General features: G+C 44.3%; 1 protein-coding gene across 1 annotated transcript in view; it reads left to right on the top strand.

Annotated features, from left to right (window-relative positions):
* KCNMB2 (potassium calcium-activated channel subfamily M regulatory beta subunit 2) overlaps nt 1-18,877 on the top strand; it is a 999,199-nt gene that overhangs the window by 133,039 nt on the left and 847,283 nt on the right. The gene's annotated exons all lie outside the window — the stretch shown is intronic.

The raw sequence follows: 18,877 nt of genomic DNA, 5'->3' as shown, positions 1-18,877 counted from the left end.
TTCTGCAGCCACAGCTGGTTGTAGTCAGCTCAGGGTGCGTCACTGCCTCATACCGTTCCATTGTTCATTTTTCTATTAGTGCAGCCTGCTGTTAGTGTTGAGCATTCCAATACCGCAAGTATCGGGTATAGGCCGATATTTGCGGTATCGGAATTCCGATACCGAGTTCCGATATTTTTGCGATATTGGGAATTGGGATCGGGATGCATATTCATGTGTAAAATAAAGAAAACAAATAAAAAATAGGGATATACTCACCCTCTGATGCGCCCTGGTTGTAACCGCTGCAACCGGCAGCCTCCGTTCCTAAGAATGAGCGAGTGAAGGACCTGCGATGACGTCGCGGTCTTGTGATTGGTCGCATGAGCGGTCACATGAGCGGTCACGCGACCAATCACAAGCCGCGACGTCATCGCAGGTCCTTACCTCTGCATTCTTAAGAACGGAGGCACCACTAAGAGCAGGGGCCGCTGGAGGGGTGAGTATATTAATATTTTTTATTTTTATTCTTTATTTTATACATGAATATGGATCCCAGGGCCTGAAGGAGAGTTTCCTCTCCTTCAGACCCTGGGAACCATTCCGATATTTTGTGTCCCATTGATATGCATTGGTATCGGGTATCGGTATCGGCGAGATCCAATATTTTGCCGGTATCGGCCGATCCAATCCGATACCGATACCTTTGCATATCGGAAGGTATCGCTCAACACTACCTGCTGCACATTTTTTTCAAATTTATCCTATTAGTGGCTTTCCATCCGTATCCTGCTAGATTGTGGAAAAAAAATATATAGGATTACATAGAGGAGCTTTTTTGCTACTGAGGATGATGAAGAAGAAAGTGTGGGAGAAGTTAAAAAGAAGGTGAAGAGCATGGAAGTAGTGAAACATAAATATCTGACAAAATATAAAAAATCTTAACATAGTCAATATCTTTGTAACTCCGAACGTCTTAAAAAAAAATTAATTCCTGCTATTCCATTTGATTGGCCTAAACCCCTATGCCTTTAATGTCTCCTCCACCTCCCCCAATACATCCTACATTATTCTTTGTTGTTTTCCTTCATGTAGAATTAACCTATAAGGAAAGAAAGGGTTTATTTTAATTCCGATATTTTTGTCCCATTGACTTGCATTGGTATCGGGTATCGGTATCGGCGATATCCGATATTTTTTGAATATCGGCCGATCCAATCCGATACAGATGCTTCTGGATATCGGAAGGTATCGCTTAACACTAATTTTAATGCAATGTTGCAAAGACCAAAAAAGTAATGTTGGCGTTTTGACTTTTTATCTTGCTACGCCATTTAGCTATCAGGTTAATCCTTTTTTTTTTTTATAGATGGGGCGATTCTGAACGCGGCGATACCAAGTATGTGTATGTGTGATTTTATTTTTATTGTATTATTTTGACTGGGGTGAAAGGGGGTCATTTGAACTCTTATATTTTTAAATTTTTTAATATTTTTAAAAACATATTTATTTTACTTTTGGCATGGTTCAATAGTCTCCATGGGAGACTAGAGGCTGCCATAGCCCAATCGGCTCTGCTACATAGTGGTGATGTTCAGATCGCCTCTCTATAGCAGAATTAGTGACTTGCTATGAGCGCCGACCACTGTCAGCACCGATCACAAGCAGGAATTAAAACATAACTTTTAATGTATAACCAAATAAAGGAATATATTAAATAAACTGTCACCCCCAAAAAAGTGTATCAATAAAAAAGTACTACTGGGTATACCCTGTCAGGGGATGTGCCATACAAAATTTAGTACTTATTAAGGATTTTATTGCAGACGCTGGCAGTTGTCCAGTGTCCTATCACTCAACCCAAGGTACCTGATTAAATGGAGATAATGCCTATAGAGGAAGCATTTATCAAATGCCAATACAGATAAACAGATAACCTTGGTTGCATTAGTATTAGCAGTTATCACAAAATAAAGGGAGGGGTAAGATCAATTGGAAAAGATATGTACACAAATGTAATATTGGAACAATCTCACCAGTTGCTGAGGATAGGCAAGGCGGAGCCCCAATTCGCTTAGGTGGAGAAATCCTTCAAGCCACAACATAAATTTTGTATGGCACATCCCCTGACAGGGTATACCCAGTAGTACTTTTTTATTGATACACTTTTTTGGGGGTGACAGTTTATTTAATATATTCCTTTATTTGGTTATACATTAAAAGTTATGTTTTAATTCCTGCTTATGCTATGTTCTCAAGATTTTGGTAGGATCATGTGATACATTTAAACTATTATATATTGCTGTTTTCACAGCACCGATCACAGCAAGCTGGCACTGACAACCATATAGGTCTCCAGGAGACTTCAGGTTGTCAGTGCCAACACACCAGTGACCCTCGCTCATGTGACGTGGGTCACCGGTGTGCATATTTCCAGACCGATGGCCCTAGCGGGTGTTGCACACACACATCGTGCAAGCACCAGGCACACTCGTCCCAAAAGCACCATGCACACATGTCGCACAAGCACCATGTACCGTCATTGCACAAGCACAATGCACACTCATCTCACAAGCACCATGCACATTGCACATACGTCGCATAAGCACCATGCACAGTCATTGCACAAGTACCATGCACACTCGTCACACAAGCATCATGCACACTCATTGCACAAGCACCATGCACACGTGTCGCACAAGCACCATGCAAACTCATTGCACAAGCACCATGCACACATGTCATACAAGAACCACACACACACATTGCACAAGCATTATGCACACTCATAGTTTGGTTTATTTTTCATTTTTATTTATCCAGGATAGGGATTGCATATTCTGATAGGATATGATTTAGGACTTTGAAAAGTTCACACTTGTGTATCCAATGACAAAAGACTCTGATGATGTAAGCAGTGATTTTGACTATTTCTAATCAAGGCGTGTTTTTATAAGAGGAACCTAACACTGGATTTCCCCTATGGTTTCTCTAATCCCCAGCTGTCATTGTGAAGAGAAATACTGGCAAATCATACATATCCCACAATACATGAACATCCTGAGCCCACCAATACAAGAGCTGCTGTTACAGATAAACTCTCAATCTATATATATAAGGTATCGTGATTACTTGCTAATCCCGCCCCCTGCACAGTAGCTCCGCCCCCACGACATTACCGCAGATAATCCCACCCACCACCACATCACCACACATAATCCCACCCCTCCACCACATCACCACACATAATCCCGCCCCCCACCACATTACCACACACAATGCCGCCCGCCCACCACATCACCACACATAATCGTGCCCCCCACTCCATTACCACACATAATCCTGCCGCCCCACCACATCACCACACCACATAATCCCGCCCCCCTACCCCATTACCACACACAATCCTGCCCCCCACCACATTACCCCACACAATCCGCACCACATCACCACACATAATTCCGCCCGCCGACCACATCACCACACATAATCCCGCCCCCACCACATCACCACACATAATCCCGCCACCAAACACATCACCATGCATAATCCCGCCCCCCAACACATCCCCACACATAATCCCACCCCCCATCACCACGCATAATTCTGCACCCCAACACATCACCACACATAATCCTGCCTCCAACACATCACCACACATAATCCCGCCCCCCACCCCATTACCACACCAAATCCCGCCCCCCACCACATCACCACACTTAATCCCACCCCCACCACATCACACATAATCCCGCCCCCACCACATCACCACACATAATCCCACCCCCCACCACATCACCACACATAATCCCACCCCCCACCACATCACCACAGATAATCCCGTCCCCCACCACATTACCACACATAATCCCGCCCCCACCAGATTACCACCTATAATCCCGCCCCCCACCACATTACCACACATAATCCCGCCCCACCACATTACCACACATAATCCCGCCCCCTACCACAGTACCACACATAATCCCGCTCCCCCACCACATCACCACACATAATCCCACCCCCCACCACATCACCACACATTATCCCACCACCCCACCACATCACCACACATAATCCCACCCCCCACCACATCACCACACATTATCCCGCCCCCCACAACATTACCACAGATAATCCCGCCCCCCACTACATTATCACACAATCCTGCCCCCCACCACATTACCACATAATCCTGCCCCACCACCACATCACCACACATAACCCCGCCCCCCACCACATCACCTCACATAATACTGCCCCCCACGACATTACCACAGATAATCCTGCCCTCCCACCACATCTCCACACATAATCCCGACCCCCACCACATCACCACACATAATTCTGCCCTCCCACCTAATCACCACACATAATCACGCCCCCTACCACATCACCACATATAATCCCACCCCCACCACATCACCACACATAATCCCGCCCCCCACCACATCACCACACATAATCCCCCCACCACATTTCCACACATAATCCCGCCCCCTCACCATATTATCACACATAATCCCACCCCCCACCACATCACCACACATAATCCCACCCCCACCACATTACCACACATAATTCCACCCCTCTACCACACATAATCCTGCCCCCAACCATATTACCACAGATAATCCCGCCCCCCACCACATTACCACAGATAATCCCGCCCCCCACCACATTACCACAGATAATCCCGCCCCCACTACATTACCACACATAATCCCACACCCCACCAGATTACCACAGATAATCCCGCCCCCACCACATCTCCACACATAAAACCCGCCCCCCCACCACATCACCACACATAATCCTGCCCCCCACCACATTACCACAGAAAATCCTGCCCCCCACCACATTACCACAGATAATCCTGCCCCCCACTACATTACCACTCATAATCTCACCCCCCACCACATTACCACACATAATCCTGCCCCTCCACCACATCACCACACCTAATCCCACCCCCACCACATTACCACAGATAATCCTGCCCCCCACCACATTACCACACATAATCCCGCCCCACCACATTACCACATGAGGCCCCGTCCCCCCACATTACCACACGAGGCTCCGTCCCCACACATTACCACACGAGGCTCCATCCCCACACATTACCACACGAGGCTCTGTCCCCTCACATTACCACACGAGACTCCGTCCTAACACATTACCACACGAGGCTCCATCCTCACATATTACCACACGAGGCTCCGTTCCCCCACATTACCACACGAGGCTCCATCCCCCCACATTACCACACGAGGCTCCGTCCACCCACATTACCACACGAGGCTCCGTCCACCCAGATTACCACACAAGGTTCCTTCCTTACACATTACCACACGAGGCTGTGTCCCCACACATTACCATACAAGGCTCCATCTTCACACATTACCACACGAGGCTGCATCCCCACACATTACCATACGAGGCTCCGTCCTCACACATTACCACACGAGGCTTCATCCTCACATATTACCACATGAGGCTCCGTTCCCCCACATTACCACACGAGGCTCCGTCCCCCCACATTACCACACGAGGCTCCGTCCACCCACATTACCACACGAGGCTCCGTCCACCCAGATTACCACACAAGGTTCCTTCCTTACACATTACCACACGAGGCTGTGTCCCCACACATTACCATACAAGGCTCTGTCCTCACACATTACCACAAGAGGCTGCATCCCCACACATTACCATACGAGGCTCTGTCCTCACACATTACCACACGAGGCTCCGTCCACCCACATTACCACACAAGGCTCCTTCCTTACACATTACCACATGAGGCTGCATCCCCACACATTACCATACGAGGCTCCGTCCCCACACATTACCACATGAGGCTCCGTCCCCACCACATTATCACACGAGGCTCCGTCCCCACGCATTACCACATTAGGCTCCGTTCCCCCACATTACCAAAGGAGGCTCCATCCACCCACATTACCACACAAGGCTGCATTCCCCCATATTACCACATGAGGCTCCGTCCCCCCGCATTACCACACGAGACTCCGTCCCTACACATTACCATACAAGGCTCTGTCCTCACACATTACCACAAGAGGCTGCATCCCCACACATTACCATACGAGGCTCTGTCCTCACACATTACCACACGAGGCTCCGTCCACCCACATTACCACACAAGGCTCCTTCCTTACACATTACCACATGAGGCTGCATCCCCACACATTACCATACGAGGCTCCGTCCCCACACATTACCACATGAGGCTCCGTCCCCACCACATTATCACACGAGGCTCCGTCCCCACGCATTACCACATTAGGCTCCGTTCCCCCACATTACCAAAGGAGGCTCCATCCACCCACATTACCACACAAGGCTGCATTCCCCCATATTACCACATGAGGCTCCGTCCCCCCGCATTACCACACGAGACTCCGTCCCTACACATTACCATATGAGGCTCCGCCCCCCCACATTACCACACGAGGCTCCATCCCCCCCACATTACCACATGAGGCTCTGTCCTCACACTTTACCACATGAGGCTCCTCCCCCCACATTACCACACGAGGCTGTGTCCCCACACATTACCACACGAAGCTCTGTCCTCACACTTTACCACACAAGGCTCCTCCCCCCACATTACCACATGAGGCTCCGTCCCCCCACATTACCACACGAGGCTCTGTCCTCACACTTTACCACACGAGGCTCCTCCCCCCACATTACCACACGAGGCTCCATCCCCCCACATTACCACACGAGGCTCTGTCCTCACACTTTACCACACGAGGCTCCGTCCCCACACATTACCACACGAGGCTCCATCCCCCCACATTACCACACGAGGCTCCTCCCCCCACATTACCACACGCAACACTTCCTTTCTATGTAATTCAACCACTTCAGCCAAGGTAAACGTACATTTAATTGCAACAGTCTATTAGAAAAGGCAGGACGAATCCACCCATCCACAGTGTGCATCAAGACACATGGAAGCGCGACCGTCGTCTTGTGGAATCACATTTTTTCCCTGATTCGTCCTGCCTTTTGACTACATGTCACAATAAAGAAGTGGATTTTAGTGGATGGTGAGTGCTCACATTTTCTAATAGACTGTTGCACTTCATGTTTTGATTTTTTCATTGTGAGCACCCGATATCTGCATGGGCATTCACGCATCATGAGGACATAGAAAGAGTGTGTGCAGGTGACAAAAACCAGCTGTTGGTGCGGCTTCTTGCTCTCTTTTTTTCAGTATATTTAATTGCATAATCACCAGCAGCGTTAATTAGATAGCAATGAGCGTGCCGAGCGTTAGTTGGCTGGAAACAGCTAGTTCTAACATATAGTGATCTCACTCCATGTAGTTGTCATGGTGAGAAAAACCCATTAAAATTTAATCCCATGCCCTTCTTACCGGCACCACTAACTTCATGACATGATATGAAATAAAGATTCCAGTGAGTGTTTCTAAAGCTCAATTATTAGCTTGCCCTGAAATCACTAAATTCAAGCTGGAAAAACTAATTGATTCTCATCATTATTGGTTAACTGTAAAGCAAATTACATACATATGAAAAAAGCAACATAAAGCAGGCCCCAGAAGCAATTCAGAAGAGACTAAATGTCTGGCACTGTGATAGATTTTCTGATAAATCAGCTAACCATGATGCATTAACCTAGTATTAATTTGTGATGAAAGGGTATTGAGGTTTAACTCCCTTGGAGAAGAATACGTTTTGTAGACAAAGCCAATCTATAAGATATTTAGCCACATGGGAGAACTAACTGAATAAAGGCACAGTCTCTCATTATAAGAGTTTATAATGAGCTCTGCATGTTTTAAGGGTTTAGATGACCTTGATTTCAGGCGATATTTGAGCATTCTGTAGTTTCTTATTACTCTTCAATGGTGTCCGAGCAGTACAGTGCTGCAGCAAAGACTTAAAGCAGTAAAGAGACATTAAGGTATTGGGTGCCATTCTATGGACTGATAATGCTGATTGACCCCATTACAAATGAGTGTTTTAATCTCACACCACTATCCTCACCTACTTGAAAACTATTCAGAAAAAGATACAAGGAGCTCCTAAAGGTACCTTCACACTAAGCGACGCTGCAGCGATATCGACAACGATGCCGATCGCTGCAGCGTAGCTGCAGCGTCGCTGTGTGGTCGCTGGAGAGCTGTCACACAGACAGCTCTCCAGCGACCAACGATGCCGAAGTCCCCGGGTAACCAGGGTAAACATCGGGTTGCTAAGCACAGGGCCACGCTTAGTAACCCGATGTTTACCCTGGTTACCAGTGTAAATGTAAAAAAACAAACACTACATACTTACATTCGCGTCCCCCGGCATCCGCTTCCCTGCACTGTGTAAGCGCCGGCAGTAGCAGGGCACAGCGGTGACGTCACTGCTGTGCTTTGCTTTCCGGCCGGCACTGACACATTCAGTGCAGGAAGCTCTGAGCAGCAGCGCGGACGCCGGGGGACGTGACATACATCAGAGGGTGAGTATGTACTGTTTGTTTTTTTACTTTTACAATGCTAACCAGGGTAAATATCGATATTTACCCTGGTTACCATTGTAAAACATTGCTGGCATCGTTGCTTTTGCTGTCAAACACAACGATACACGCCGATCTGACGACCAAATAAAGTTCTGAACTTTCAGCAACGACCAGCGATTTCACAGCAGGATGCAGATCGCTGCTGCGTGTCAAACACAACGATATCGCTAGCCAGGACGCTGCAACGTCACGGATCGTCGTCGTTATCGCTGCAAAGTCGTTTAGTGTGAAGGTACCTTTACTGGAAGCCTAAACTTCAAGTTAATGGAACAGCAATAAAATACAGCGATTACTTTCTTTGGCTTCTTATTCTTGATGTCCCTGAAGGAAAAGAGATTATAATCCCAACTGAGAGGAATAAAAAGATACTTTTTTTAGCGCTGACTCAAACCTTAAGTTAAGAATCAATAGTAATCTAATTGGTTAAAATGTTAATTCTCTGCGCTTACTTTGTGCTTTTTTTATATAGCTGTTGTATATTTTGTTTGTTTAGACTGGCTAATTTCCAATTGCTAGATTGTATTTAACAACCCACTAACTGCTAAATATAAATGGAACCACTTTACACTACAGACTTAATATGTAACCCCATTCCTTATTTATTTAGAAAGGCTGTTTCAAGGTTGTCGCTGTAATTGTATTTGTATTAACTATTTAACAAATTTTACAGCGCAATCTGTCGAAACCTGGATCTATCTTTTCACAATTCCTTTAAGGCCTCCTTCACGTGTCAGTGTCAACAAGAGGTGTGGTGACAGTTTTTACACATACCTGAGACACTTACACATGTACACCCATTCAAATGAATGGGTCTGCGCACATGTCAGTGTGTTACCACAGACCGTGTGTCCGTGGGCAAAACACACTGACATGTCCGTTTTCTAACAGCAGCACAGGCCTGTGTCATCAGTGAGACACAAACTGGTGCCTGGGAAAAGTGGTACAGTTCTTGATCTTCCCGGGTGCCAGGTGCTGAAGACAGCTCTTATCATTGCCACTTGGTCTCCCTAAGATCAGCACGACCTGGCAACAATGATAGAAGTTATATTCAGCACTCTCTGAGTAAATCGTGTCTAAAATAAATAGTTTAAAAAAAATGTAGTTGGTCCCCCCTAATTTTCAGAACCAGCTCAGAGAAAGATGGCTGCTGGGGGTTGATGTTAATAATCTGGGGCCAGGGGCCAATATCCCAAAAGGTTCCCAGGCTATTAATAGCAGCTTCGAGCTGTTTGCTCAGCCTTTACTGGTTAGCTTACAGGGGACCCCAGAAAAAATGTGACATAAGGTTCCTCTATAATTTCTAATCAGCAAAGGCTAAACGTACAGCTATGGGCTGATATTAAAAGCCTAGGAAGGGGCCAGGGATAATGACCCCCCCTCCAAAGCTAAGAATATCAGCCCTCAGCCGCTCTAGAAGTGTGCCTCCATAAAATGCACCAAATATGGCATTTAGCCTTGCTCTCCCCTGCTATTTTATGGCTGCTGACATCAAACCCAGGGGTTAGGATTGGAGAGGCATCTATAGAACACACCCATTACTAACCCCATAGTCAAATTGTTAAACATACACAGCCAGAATAAAGTTGTTTAATCAAAACAAAGACACAAATTGCTTTATTTGAAATAAACACTCCCCATTTTTTACTGTAAACTTCAAAATAATAAAACACCATGTCCGGGTTAGGGTTTTGAACTGCAGTCTCTGGGCAATGGGGAGCCAATGAAGGGATTGACAAAGAGGAAAGGCTGGGGAACAGTTGAATTAGTCAGGTAGTAGAGTTTAGGATAGATTTAAGTGATGCAATAGTCTAAGAAGGGAGGCCACAGTGCAGGAGGTTGCAGTAGATAAGGCAGGAGATAACGAGGTCATGCACTATTGTTTTCTTGCAGATTCTTAATTAAGGAATGTACGTATCCAGGAAATATTCTTGAGTTGGAGTTGGCAGGAAGTGGAAAGGGTTCAGATATGTGGTTTAGAAGAGAGATCAGAGTCAAGGGTTACCCCGAGACAGCAAGCTTGTGAGACTGGGGAGAGTGAGCAGCCATTGACTTTGATGGATAGGTCTGTTAGGGTAGTTGAGCGGGACATTTTAAAGATGACAACTTCTTTTTTATCTATGGTAAGTTTTAAAAATCAAGCAGAGATGAAAGATAAAATAGAGGACAGACATTGTGGGATTCTGGTTAGTAAGGAGTTGATATCAGGTCCAGAGAGGAAGATCTGTGTGTCATCCAAATAGAGATGATATTGAAAGCTGCGGGACTTTATGAGCTGTCCCAGGCCGAAGATGGAGGAGAGCAGGGGTCCTAGAATTGAACCTTGGGGGACACCGACAGTTAGGGTGCGAGATAAGGAGGAAGTGTGTGAGTGGGAGACCCTGGATTTCTGGTCTTCTAGGTATGAAGAGATCCAAGATAGGGCTAAGTCTGTGATGTCAAAAGATGAGAGAATCTGTAGTAAAAGGGAATGATCCATTGTGTTGAAGGCAGAGGACAGGTCCAGGATGAATAGGATAAATTAGTGTTGCTCGGATTTGGCGGTTAATAGGTCACTGGTGACTTTAGTCAGGGCAGTTTCAGTACTCACTGAACAGGCTGCAGCTTCACACAGTTCTCTGCAGCACCAACATATAGACTGCCCTGCTCTCCTAGCTGACTCGTGCAGTATCCATTCAGAGAAAGACAGCAACAAGTCTCTCAGCTACAACTCACAATTTGACTGGTCACATAGCAGCAGCACACTCAACTTTGTTCAACATCCAGTAGACTGACACAGCTAGTGAACACAGGCCCTAGTTCCAAGTCAAAGCTTCCTTATGTAATTGTTAGACATTTGTATGAAATGCATATGCAATGTGATTTTAACATTAGCTTTTACATAGAGTAATTATCTGTCATTTAAAGATAGTCTTCTAACAAAATATTCTTAGATAGATAGATAGATATATGTGAGTTAGATATATAATAATTGCTTTGTGTGTGTAGCTTACTTTACATGCATTTAAGTCATAAATAAATTATTTAAAGAAAAACATATGTGAGGTCCCCTGCAATTTTAAAAACCAGCTGAGGGAAAGCAAAAAGCTGGGGACTGATGTTTATAGCCTGGGAAGGGGGTAATAAACATGGAGCTTACCATGCTATTAATATCAGCTCACAGCTGTTTGCTTAGCCTTTATAGGTTATTAATATGGGGGACCCCCTAAAAAGACTTGGGATGCCCCTGTAATTAATAACCAGCAAAGGCTAGGCAGACAGCTGCAAGCTAATATTAATAGGCTAAGAAGGAGGCATGGATATTGGCCCCCTCCCAGACTAAAAATATAATCTTTCAACTGCCCCAGAAATAGCACATCCATAAGATGCTCCAATTCGTGTTCTTAGCCTCTGCTTTTCCCACTTGCCCTGGTTTAGTGGCAAATAGGGTAATAGTATTGGGGGTGATGTCAACTTAGTATTGGCAGCTGACTCAAGCCTACAGGTTGGTAATGGATAGGCATATATAAAGGTCAGCATCACGGTGACATGAATAAGCTGAGCAGAGTTCATAGCGATGAACTCTGCTCACCTCACTGATGACCCTGCTAGCGTGAGACTCGTTAAGGGAAAAATAGATTGTCTTCTCGTCGAACAGGTGAGGAATATGGTGTTTTATTATTTTTTGTCTTTTGCAGGGGACATGGGTATCGCTGGATTATCTTCTCGTCGGAAAGGTGAGTATAACTTAGCTTTTTTATTTTTTATTTTTTTTAATAAATCGGTAAAAAAGGGGGAAGTGTTTATTTCAAATAAAGTACTTTATTCAGGCTATGGTGTTAGTAATGGGGGCATCTTATAAACATCTCTCCATTACTAAACCCTGGGCTTGATGATAGCTGTCAATACAAAGCTGACATCAACCCCAAAACTATTATCCCACTTTCCACTGCACCAGGTCAAGTGGGAAGAGCAGAGATTAAGCGGCAGAATTGTATGCGCTATTTCTGGGACAGCTGAGATCTGATGTTTTTATTCTGGGAGGGGGCCAATATCCATGGCCTCTTCTTAGCCTATTAATATTAGCCTGAAGTTGTCTAACTAGCATTTGCTGGCTAATGATTATATAGGGTCTTTTTTTGTTGTCACCCATTTTAATAACCAGTAAACTGTGAGCTGATATTCATAACCTGGGAATCTCCATGTTTATTACCCCCTTCCGAGGTTATAAACATCTTTCCCCCAGCTGTCAATGTTACCTCAGCTGGTTATTAAAATTTTGGGGGACCCCACAACATTTTTTGTTTAAGTTATTGAATTATCATATGTTTAAAATTATATGTCACCAACATCTTTCTATCTATCTATTCTACATATACATATATATATATATATATATATATATATATATATATATATATATATATATATATATATATACACTCACCGGCCACTTTATTAGGTACACCATGCTAGTAACGGGTTGGACCCCCTTTTGCCTTCAGAACTGCCTCAATTCTTCGTGGCATAGATTCAACAAGGTGCTGGAAGCATTCCTCAGAGATTTTGGTCCATATTGACATGATGGCATCACACAGTTGCCGCAGATTTGTCGGCTGCACATCCCAAAGATGCTCCATACAAGGCAGGATGGATCCATGCTTTCATGTTGTTTACGCCAAATTCTGACCCTACCATCCGAATGTCGCAGCAGAAATCGAGACTCATCAGACCAAGCAACGTTTTTCCAATCTTCTACTGTCCAATTTCGATGAGCTTGTACAAATTGTAGCCTCAGTTTCCTGTTCTTAGCTGAAAGGAGTGGTACCCGGTGTGGTCTTCTGCTGCTGTAGCCCATCTGCCTCAAAGTTCGACGCACTGTGCGTTCAGAGATGCTCTTAGGCCTACCTTGGTTGTAACGGGTGGCGATTTGAGTCACTGTTGCCTTTCTATCAGCTCGAACCAGTCTGCCCATTCTCCTCTGACCTCTGGCATCAACAAGGCATTTCCGCCCACAGAACTGCCGCTCACTGGATTTTTTTTCTTTTTCGGACCATTCTCTGTAAACCCTAGAGATGGTTGTGCGTGAAAATCCCAGTAGATCAGCAGTTTCTGAAATACTCAGACCAGCCCTTCTGGCACCAACAACCATGCCACGCTCAAAGGCACTCAAATCACCTTTCTTCCTCATACTGATGCTCGGTTTGAACTGCAGGAGATTGTCTTGACCATGTCTACATGCCTAAATGCACTGAGTTGTCGCCATGTGATTGGCTGATTAGAAATTAAGTGTTAACAAGAAGTTGGACAGGTGTACCTAATAAAGTGGCCAGTGAGTGTATATATATATATATATATATATATATATATATATATATATATATATATATATACTGTATATATATATATAAATTTACTGTTCTTGGTTGATGAAATGTCAGGTTTTCTAGGATATAGGTACATAAAAATAGGATGTCATATGCATGGTCCGTGTGAAGTGCAATTTTTTTGACTTGCATTGGCGAGTTTCATACAATATATGCACTCAATCACAGCATGCTGCGATTTTTCTCAGTGCTATCTAAACTGAGAAAAAAATGGCAGATGAGCAGGGAATCACTTCATAACATTAAACAGAGTGCAATCCAATTTTTTTAATCAAACTACACTCAGTTTTTCACAGAGATGAGTATGATACCTTACTTTTTTCCATTGTCTCCTTGGCACACTTGAAGCTGTGATATTCTGAACGCTTGTGCTATACATAGAAGGGCTATGTTAATAAGTTAATCTATATATTTATTCATCTAAGGGGCACTTCCGTCTGTTTGTCTGTCTGTCTGTCATGGAAATCCCACATCGCTGATTGGCCAATCAGCGTTGGGCACAGTCCGGCCGTGAATTCGCCCCTTCCTACTCTCTGTCAGTGCCCCCTCCGATCAGCGCTCACACAGGGTTAATGGCTGTGTTACACCGCGTTATGCCGCAGTGTAACACAGTCTGTTAATGCTGCTATTAACCCTGTCTGACCAACTTTTTACTATTGATGCTGCCTATGCAGCATCAATAGTAAAAAGATCTAATGTTAAAAATAATTAAAAAAATAAAAAATTATTATATACTCACCTTCCTGCGCCTTTCCGGCTCCTCATGACGCACCGGGCCACGCATTGCGGTCTCGCAAGATGATGACGTAGCGGTCTCGTGAGACTGCTATGTCATCATCTTGCGAGACTGCAATGCATTCTTGGGACTGGAGTGTCGCGAGGAGCATCGCTAAACGCCTCGTATGGATCCGGGGGCTGCCAGAAGGTGAGTATATAACTATTTTTTTATTTTAATTCTTTTTTTAACAGGGATATGGTGCCCACATTGCTATATACAGTACTACGTGGGCTGTGTTATATACTATGTGGGCTGTGTTATATAGTGTGTGGGCTATGTTATATACTACATCTCTGTGCTATACTACGAGGGTTGTGCTGTATACTACATCGCTGTGCTATATACTACGTGGGCTGTGTTATATACTGCATGAGCTGTGTTATATACTGTGTCTCTGTGCTATATACTATGAGGGCTGTGCTATATACTACATCACTGTGCTATATACTATGTGGGCTGTGTTATATACTGCGTGAGCTGTGTTATAAACTGCGTCTCTGTGCTATATACTATGTGGGCTGTGCAATATATTACGTGGCTGGGCAATATACTATGTGGCTGTGTTATATACTGCATGAGCTGTGCTATATACTACGTGAGCTGTGCTATATACTACGTGGCTGTGTTATATACTACGTGGGCTGTGCTATATACTATGTAGCTGTGCAATACACATGGCTGGGCAATATACTACGTAGCTGTGCTATATACTACGTGGCTGTGTTATGTACTGCGTCTCTGTGTTATATACTACGTGGGCTGTGCTATATACTACGTAGCTGTGCAATATATTATGTGGCTGTGTTATATACTGTGTGAGCTGTGCTATATACTACATGGGCTGTGCTATATACTATGTGACTGTGTTATATACTACGTGGCTGTGTTATATACTACGTGGACTGTGTTATATACTGCGTGAGCTGTGCTATATACTACGTGGCTGTGTTATACACTACATGGGCTGTGCTATATACTATGTAGCTGTGAAATATACATGGCTGGGCAATATACTATGTGGCTTTGCTGTATACTACGTGGCTGTGTAATATACTATGTGGCCTGTGTTATATACTATGCGTGCTGTGTTATATACTACGTGGGCTGTGCTATATAATACATGAGCTGTGTTATACACTGCATGGGCTATGCTATATACTGCATGGGCTGTGTTATACACTGCCTGGGCTGTGTTATATACTACATGGGCTGTATTATACACTGCATGAGCTGTGCTATATACTACATGGGCTGTGTTATACACTGCGTGGGCTGTGCTATGTACTATGTGGCTGTGTTATATACTACGTGGCTGTGTTATGTACTGCGTGAGCTGTGCTATATACTACGTGGCTGTGTTATATACTACGTGGGCTGTGCTATATGCTACGTAGCTGTGCAATATACATGGCTGGGCAATATACTGCGTGGCTGTGCTATATACTACATGGTCTGTGCTATATACAACATGGCCTGTGTTATATACTACGTGGGCTGTGTTATATACTACGTGGGCTGTGCTATATACTGCATGAGCTGTGCTATACACTGCGTGGGCTGTGCTATATACTATGTGGGCTGTGTTATACACTGCAAGGGCTGTGCTATATACTACGTGGGCAGTGTTATACACTGTGTGGGCTGGGCTATATACTGCATGGGCTGTGCTATATACTACATGGGCTGTGCTGTATACTACGTGGCTGTGCTATATATTACGTGGCTGTGCTATATGCTACGTGGCTGTGTTATATGCTATGTGGCTGTGTTATATGCTACGTGGGCTGTGCTATATGCTACGTGGCTGTGCTATATGCTATGTGGGCTGTGTTATATGCTACATGGGCTGTGTTATATGCTACTTTGCTGTTGTATATTTCTCTGCTGTATCTGTGCATCATGAATCGTAGTATGTGTTAAAGAGGGGGGCCCACTGAGACTCTTTCTCCCAAGGCCCTCAAAAACCTGGAGCCAGCCCTGGCTTCACTGATTAGTCACACCCGGCCAGCAGCGAAAAATCAGCGACAGGCGCAGTCCGGCCGCGAATTGGCGCAGAATTTGAACCACGCTTCGCTAATTGGTCGCGCCCGGCTGGCCAAATCCTGTGTATAAATTGCATTATTATGAAAACTTCATACATAAACTACATACATATTCAAATACCCAATGCGTTAGAATCGGGCCACCATCTATTAGTTAACAATTAAGTAACTACAAGGTAAAGACAAGGTCATGATAAATATCTCCAAAGTACATTCAACGCGCATGTAGCTGAGGTTTCATTCGGGGCCCCGTTTGGTTTCTATTACTCAGGTCAAAAGTGGTGCACTCTAAAAGTATGTGGTGCTCAAAGGAAAAAAAGGTCAAAATACAGGTCCTTCTCAAAAAATTAGCATATAGTGTTAAATTTCATTATTTACCATAATGTAATGATTACAATTAAACTTTCATATATTATAGATTCATTATCCACCAACTGAAATTTGTCAGGTCTTTTATTGTTTTAATACTGATGATTTTGGCATACAACTCCTGATAACCCAAAAAACCTGTCTCAATAAATTAGCATATCAAGAAAAGGTCCTCTAAACGACCTATTACCCTAATCTTCTGAATCAACTAATTAACTCTAAACACATGCAAAAGATACCTGAGGCTTTTAAAAACTCCCTGCCTGGTTCATTACTCAAAACCCCCATCATGGGTAAGACTAGCGACCTGACAGATGTCAAGAAGGCCATCATTGACACCCTCAAGCAAGAGGGTAAGACCCAAAAAGAAATTTCTCAACAAATAGGCTGTTCCCAGAGTGCTGTATCAAGGCACCTCAATGGTAAGTCTGTTGGAAGGAAACAATGTGGCAGAAAACGCTGTACAACGAGAAGACGTGACCGGACCCTGAGGAGGATTGTGGAGAAGGACCGATTCCAGACCTTGGGGAACCTGAGGAAGCAGTGGAATGAGTCTGGTGTGGAAACATCCAGAGCCACCGTGCATTCCCCAGGTAAAGCCACTTTTGAACCATAAACAGCGGCAGAAGCGCCTGACTTGGGCTACAGAGAAGCAGCACTGGACTGTTGCTAAGTGGTCCCAAGTACTTTTTTCTGATGAAAGCCAATTTTGCATGTCATTCGGAAATCAAGGTGCCAGAGTCTGGAGGAAGACTTGGGAGAAGGAAATGCCAAAATGCCTGAAGTCCAGTGTCAAGTACCCACAGTCAGTGATGGTGTGGGGTGCCATGTCAGCTGCTGGTGTTGGTCCACTGTGTTTCATCAAGGGCAGGGTCAATGCAGCTAGCTATCAGGAGATTTTGGAGCACTTCATGCTTCCATCGGCTGAAATGCTTTATGGAGATGAAGATTTCATTTTTCAGCACGACCTGGCACCTGCTCACAGTGCCAAAACCACTGGTAAATGGTTTACTGACCATGGTATTACTGTGCTCAATTGGCCTGCCAACTCTCCTGACCTGAACCCCATAGAGAATCTGTGGGATATTGTGAAGAGAAAGTTGAGAGACGCCAGACCCAACACTCTGGATGAGCTTAAGGCCGCTATTGAAGCATCCTGGGCCTCCATAACATCTCAGCAGTGTCACAGGCTGATTGCCTCCATGCCACGCCGCATTGAAGCAGTCATTTCTGCCAAAGAATTCCCGACCAAGTATTGAGTGCATAACTGAACATTATTATTTGATTGTTTTTTTGTTTGTTATTAAAAAACACTTTTATTTGATTGGACGGGTGAAATATGCTAATTTATTGAGACAGGTTTTTTGGGTTATCAGGAGTTGTATGCCAAAATCATCAGTATTAAAACAATAAAAGACCTGACAAATTTCAGTTGGTGGATAATGAATCTATAATATATGAAAGTTTAATTGTAATCATTACATTATGGTAAATAATGAAATTTAACACTATATGCTAATTTTTTGAGAAGGACCTGTATATATACATATGCATATACTATGTGCAAAAATTTTATTTTATCTATTCTATTTTAACCTGTCAGTGTGGTTTTACATTACATCCTTTTCTAAAGGACACTTGTGTGTATTTCTCACAAGTCACATGCGTGGTCCGTGTGTAATCTGTTTTTTTCTCATACCCATAGACTTGCATTGGTGAGTCTCAGGCGTAATACGGTGCATGCTGCGATTTCTCTCACACGTATAATACGCAAGAGA

The sequence above is a fragment of the Ranitomeya variabilis genome, chromosome 2 (genome assembly GCF_051348905.1).
Source record: "Ranitomeya variabilis isolate aRanVar5 chromosome 2, aRanVar5.hap1, whole genome shotgun sequence".
Classification (NCBI taxonomy): Eukaryota; Metazoa; Chordata; class Amphibia; order Anura; family Dendrobatidae; genus Ranitomeya; species Ranitomeya variabilis.
Note: the sequence above shows the minus strand (reverse complement) of the source record. Positions and strands in the feature narration are given on the sequence as shown.